General features: G+C 43.3%; 1 long non-coding RNA gene across 2 annotated transcripts; it reads right to left on the minus strand.

Moving 5' to 3' along the window:
• Positions 1–600: 600 nt before the first annotated feature.
• On the minus strand, positions 601–4465 carry LOC134294001 (uncharacterized). Of its 2 annotated transcripts, XR_010000980.1 has the most exons (3): positions 3879–4452; positions 2538–2691; positions 601–962 (listed from the first exon to the last, which is right to left on the minus strand). It is a non-coding gene; the product is annotated as an uncharacterized LOC134294001 (long non-coding RNA). The 2 variants fall into 2 exon arrangements; XR_010000981.1 differs by lacking the exon at positions 601–962 and having other exon boundaries at positions 2470–2691; positions 3879–4465.
• Between the last annotated feature and the right edge of the window lie 2042 nt (positions 4466–6507).

The following is a 6507-nucleotide window of genomic DNA, read 5'->3' on the forward strand; positions in this document are numbered from 1 at the left end:
ACTGTGAGGTGTCTGTGGACCAGAAGAAGGTGGACAAACAAAACCATGGCTGATGCACCCTTAGTAGGAGTTCAAGACAATGGAGTTGCACCATGAGCTCAGTTGGCCAAAGACGAGCACTAATGATGGCAACCAAGTGGATGGGATGTCCCTTCCTCAAAAGGAACGAGGAAGATCATCCTGGGAGGCCTGTCAATCCCCAAACCATCAACGAGCGATAACTATCCAGGAGTCTCCTATCAAAGGCCGCCGCCTCTCCTCTCCTCTGCTCTCTCGGAGCCTCGTGGTGGCCACCATTCCTTTAACAATATTTATAATGAAGGAGCCTCGTCAAAGCGGATTATTCATCAAGGCTCCTCCTGCCCACTTCTCCCCTCCGGGCGCCGCGCCGTCGAAGTACCTGATTCCCAATTCTCAAACACAAAAGCAACGAGCGAGTGAGTGAGGAGCCGGGGAAGCTTGAAAGCCGCCGCGCTGACTAATAAAGTTTGCATATCCCTAAGAACAAGAGCACACAATCAAGAAGAAAAGGAATGGCGAGATTAAACAAAAGCAGCCGGCACTCGGGCGGGGAGATGATGAAAATTTCAGGAGGCGAGAACTTTGTGGGTTTCTCCCTCCTTCCCTCCCTCTTTCGCTCTCTTTTTATTTTATTTTTTTGGTAGGGCTTCATTTACATTTCAGTGCGACCCAAAAGAAGCATCTGTCCATTTTTTATCTCTTGACTTTCAACATCAAAGGATATTAAACATCCAGGTACTTGAAACGGATTTGGGGAGACAAGGGAGCAGGGCCGCTGGTTATAAAGGCCTTCGCTTGCAAAAGAGAACAAGAAAGAGAGAGAAGGCAACACGGAGGGAAACGGGGAGATCACTTCCTGTCTCTACAACCGACTTCCTCTTCTCTGCCGGTGGAGGGTGAGGACAACACGCTTTGGAAGAGATCTGGTGAAGAGCAGAGAGCTACGACATGATGAGACAAGGAGAGAGATACACAAACATCATCACCATCATCAATATCATCGTCATCATAACCATCAATATCATGATCATAATTGGTCCTCATCGTCATCATCAATATCGTCATCATTGGTGTCATCATCGTCATCATCGTCATTGTCCTCATCACTATCAATATCATAATCATAATTGGTGTCATCATCATCAATATCATCATCAATTGGTGTCGTCGTCATCATCGCCATCACCGTAATTTGGTGAACAGCAGAGAACTACAACATGGTGGTCATGGAGAGAGATACACAAACATCATCATCATTATCATTGTTGTTGTCATCATCATCAATATCATTGTCATCATTGGTGTCATCATCATCCTCACCATCAACATAATCTGGTGAACAACAGAGAACTACAACATGATGGCTATGAGGAGAGATACACAAACATCATCATCATAATTATCGTTGTCATCATCAATATCATTATCATCATCATTGTCATCAACATAATCGGGTGAACAGCAGAGAATGCCATGATGGGAAAGAAGAGAGATACACAAACATCATCATCATCATCAATATTATCATTGTCATCATCAATATCATCATCATCATCAGTTTCATCTACGTCATCACCATCAACACCATCTGGTGAACAGCAGAGAACTACAACATGATGGGCAAGGAGAGAGATAGGAAGTAGATTGAGATTTACTCCAGGTTGTTGGTGTATTTTGGTGTAAGGGTGAAATGTTGAATCAAGTGTTTTGCTCTTGGGTTTTTGCAACTGTGTATTCCGGCATGCTTTCCAGCAGCACACGGGTTAATGGCAGGCCAGCTTGAATGATAGCCTGCCTAGCCAATAGGTCAAGCCTTCCGGTCTCAGAAGTGCGGGCAGGATGTTTGTCATTCTGCTATGGAATGTGGGAGTTGTTGACAAAAGAGTTTCGCAGACGATCGGCAAAGAGAGAGGACATGCTTTGCCTTGCTTAGGGAAAGCATGGGTCCTATGAGCGATGGACTTTGTAGTTGTATATAGTTTGTATATAATAAAGCCTTGGAACCGCTGTGATCAGCTGAATTACGACTGTGGTGTCGTTTGTCGGTGCTGCTTAGCCAGATGCTTAAGCAGTCTGATGGAGGATGGATTGGTGAGAGGCCTGACTCACCAGTAAATCAGGGTGGTTTGGAGCTGATTAACCCCCTGACACAGGTTACACGGATTACAACTTCAATCATCCCCAGCCAGATATCCATGCAGGATGAGGTGTGCAGGTTGAGGACTGTTGTGTGGTTGCTTCAGCCATGCTTGAGACATTTCTCTCACCCAATAGCCTCAGATATATTTTAAAAAATCGCAACAGCAAGAAATGAAACAATCATAAATAAAATAATAATAGAACCAAAGCGCTTTGCTTGCTTTTGTGAGCGAGGCCCGCTTTGCCGTTTGTGAACATCTGCTGCAAATCCTGTCTGTCCCCGTCGCCGTTAAATCTCCGTAAACACACTTAAAGTAATCAATGGGAGTTTAATGTGCAATTACTGTCTTATTAAATCGAAACGGACGGCCGCATACCTTGGCAGCTCGCAAACGGTGATCCTCGTCCAAATGCAGAGATGGAGATACATTGGAGCATAGATCGATGCGTCTACACTGCGGAATTGATTCAGTTTGGAACCACAGGTACTGCCATGGCTCAGGGCAAGAGTACCATGGGAGCTGCAGATGCCTATATGAAACAGATAAATAAATATCATCCACATGCACACTCGCATGGAGATTGAGATTTAGCTGCCAATTAGCAGAGTTTAATTCAATTTAGTTCACCCTGTATACGTATAAATAAATGGAGTATCGTCTCTCTAATGTATGGGGCTGGGTGGGACTGCGTAATGCCTCCGATAATGTGCTTAATTCCTGGTTGCGCTGCTCAATGTGCGGGAAAATCAGCCCCATTTGGAAGCATCTGTTAGAAATGCGGATTAGGCTTCGGTTTCCTTTGGTTGGTTCGAACGTCATGGTTTGGAATTTGGTTTCTCTCTTCCTGTTCGTCCATCCAATTTAAAATCAATGCAATCTTATGTCTTTCCACATATGCAGCTATCTACACCAGAGCTTCTCATATTTGACAAAATGACCAAAATCTTGGAAATATATTATTATTATTATTATTATTATTATTATTATTATTATTATTGACACAACAACATTGTATGACACAGCAAACAGGATAGATATGCTGGATTTATTATTATTATTATTATTATTATTATTATTATTATTATTATTATTATTGACACAAAGACAGAGTATGACACAGCAAACGAGATGTATATGCTGGATTTCATATTGTTGTTGTTGTTGTTGTTGGTATTATTATTATTATTATTATTATTATTGACACAAAGGCAGAGTATGACACAGCAAACGAGATGTATATGCTGGATTTCATATTGTTGTTGTTGTTGTTGTTGTTGTATTATTATTATTATTATTATTATTATTATTATTATTATTATTATTATTATACCCTGTTCAATATCTCCCAAAGGAGACTCCGAGATATGAGATATGTTTCATTTCCATACGTTTCAATATTATGTATGTATGCATCTGTATATCTTAACTTCTGATTTGCTCGTAAACTTCCGATTTGCGAGTAAAACTGAATCTCTGTGTTGCGAAATGATGCGTTCTCTAAAAAAGTGTGAAACGTATGGAAAGCTATGGGATTAATGCAGTTGTAGCCTGCTTTAAAATCCCTTGGCTCAATATTATGGACTCCTGGGTGTTGTAGTTTGGTGAAGCACCCACTCTTTTTGTAAAACGACAACTCCCAGAATTCCGTATCATTGAGCCAGCTGAAGTGGTGCCAAAGTGCATTAATCCTACAGTGTAGACGCCTGCTTTGCTCACTAGGCCTCTTCAGTGCTTTCTCGCCCCCGGCGACTCTCGTTGCCTTCCCTTTGGAGAAGAGGAGACCAGATGCGGCTCTGCCGATTGGTTGGAAATGCGGCAAAGAAGCAACCGCGTGTTTCTTTGGACATCTGCGCAGCTCAGGGCTTTGCAACTTGGGCGGCTCTTTCTATCAAGATCCACTTCTCTTTCTATCCAAAGAGAAGGGAAAACAGGGGAGCAAAGAGTTCCGAAATGTTCTTTCTTTTCTCTCCGGAAACCTGTAATGTTTGCAACTCTCTCGTTTGTTTCTCGCGCGGCTTGTCGAGGAGCCAAATTGCCTCTCCGTAGGATCTGTTCAGTGACAGCGCCTCGGAGGCAGCCAGACGACGGTGGCACTTGTGGAGCGCCAGGGACCATCTGGCACCGTCGTCTTGTTCGGCACAAAACGCACAAAGAGGAGGATTTGGTTCCTTAATGTGTGTCGCTTCCTGCCCTCGTCGTCACCGGGCCTCTTGGTGGATCGGGGCCAAAGACCGGGTCAAGGAGACCTCTCTGTGCTTGAGATCGAACCACGTCCAAGAGCTGAAGCAAATTTCCCCAAATGAATGGCAAAGGAGCTCTCCGTGGTGCTGAAGCCTCTCCATAAACAAAGATTCAGCACCTTGGATAGTGCCATAGGGGTGTCATTGTGATGCCATACGTCTCTCCTCTTCAAGACTCCGGAGGCATCTACACGGCAGAATTAATGCAGCTTAGCACCTCTTTTCATGCCCTGGCTAAATACATGGCGACATAGTTTCCATTCTTTGCCAGAGACGTTGTCAAATCTCAGTTACCGGAACTGAGCCATGGCATTTTAAACTGGTTTCAAACTGCATTAACTCGACACTGTATATGCACCCACCAACATGTCTGATGTGTTCTTGATCCACGAAGGGCGCAAGTCATCTAGAGAGCCAAGTGCTTTGTCGTTGCTGTTGTTGTTGTTGTTGTTGTTGTTATCAGACCCACATAAAATCCTACCTATTCCAAGCCACACTCAACAGTAGTGATGGCTTGATGCTATTGGATTTGGGGAGTTATAGTTTCACAAGATCTTTCGCCTTCTCTGTCGAAGATCTAGGGCTTGGTTGCATCCCTGACTTCCAATTTTTTTGACTTCTTAGAAACCATTCTCAACGTATGGACCAACTGAAATAGACAAACAAGCTCTCGCAGCCATGTCCGTTGTACTATAACTCTCACCATTCCTCGCCATTGGCTGTGTCCATTAGGAATGATGGGCATTGCAGTCCTGGAATATTGGTATTTTCTATTTTGAGTGTTGGTCTTCCTTGACAATCCAACCCAGGCCTACCTAGGCAATGAATGTTATATTTACATGTCCTTAGTAGTGTCATTTCCTTGTGGAGAGAGAGCTGTTGGAAGAGGAAGTCAACACAAATGATGATGGTGATGATGATGATGAGGATGAGCATGATGATGATGATGATGATGATGACGACTTTATAGTTTTACGTCTACTATGGACACTTCATAGCACCTTAATGGCAAGGAGATTGACACCTATCCGATGCAGCCTTCTCCGATGAGCGCATCTCATTTAGAACAACAGCCTTTGTCACAAACAAAACCTGATACACCTGTAAATCTTTTAATTTCCCAGTTAATGAATCCGCATGTCTCCTTTTTGCCCGACAAAGAGGTTTCTTTTCTTTCTTTCTTTCTTTCTTTCTTTCCAGACTAAGGGCACCGCGTGCATGTCTCCCAACTTGCCCACTTGTCGGGTTACATCAAATATTAAAATGTTTAAACATCATAAACACCGGCAGAAAATTGACTTGTTTTATCCGTGCTTCGGCTAAGCGCAACTGGATTACGGGCAGATTTGAGGTAATTAATTATAAGCTTCTGGGGGAAATGTGGCATAACAGCCTCATTAATAGAAATGTTAGCGTTCGGACAAAGCTTGTTTGCAGGGCATTGCTTTTCCAACTCCACTTTCAAGTCCTGGTTGTCATCAACTCGGGGGGATCGTGTTTGACGCGGAGTTCGGAAAACTTCTCAGAAAGTTGTTTCTTTTTGACAGACGGAAACAAATCCATTCCGGGTCTTAGATGAGTCGTCATCATCATCGTCATCATTATCATCATCATCATCTCCCATTTCATTCTCTAAGGTGCGGAATTGTTCCTCAATGTAAGTAAGTGATAAGCATGGACCAAAGACTTGAGGTGTTGTCTACACTGTAGAATTAGAGGCATGTGATACCTGTGAAGGATAAGACAAGGATAGGACTTCCAAAAGTGAAGCTATGGAGACCCAAAAGTGAAGCTATGGAGACCCAAAAGTGAAGCTGTGGAGACCCAAAAGAGAAGCTATGGAGACCCAAAGGTAAAGCTATGGAGACCCAAAGGTGAAGCTGTGGAGACACAAAGATGAAGCTATGGGAACCCAAAGGTAAAGCTATGGAGACCCAAAGGTGAAGTTGTGGAGACATAATGGTAAAGTTATGGAGACCCAAATATGAAGCTATGGAGACCCAAAGGTGAAGCTGTGGAGACACAAAGATGAAGCTATGGGAACCCAAAGGTAAAGCTATGGAGACCCAAAGGTGAAGTTGTGGAGACATAATGGTAAAGTTATG

The sequence above is a fragment of the Anolis carolinensis genome, unplaced genomic scaffold, assembly GCF_035594765.1.
Source record: "Anolis carolinensis isolate JA03-04 unplaced genomic scaffold, rAnoCar3.1.pri scaffold_11, whole genome shotgun sequence".
NCBI lineage: Eukaryota > Metazoa > Chordata > Lepidosauria > Squamata > Dactyloidae > Anolis > Anolis carolinensis.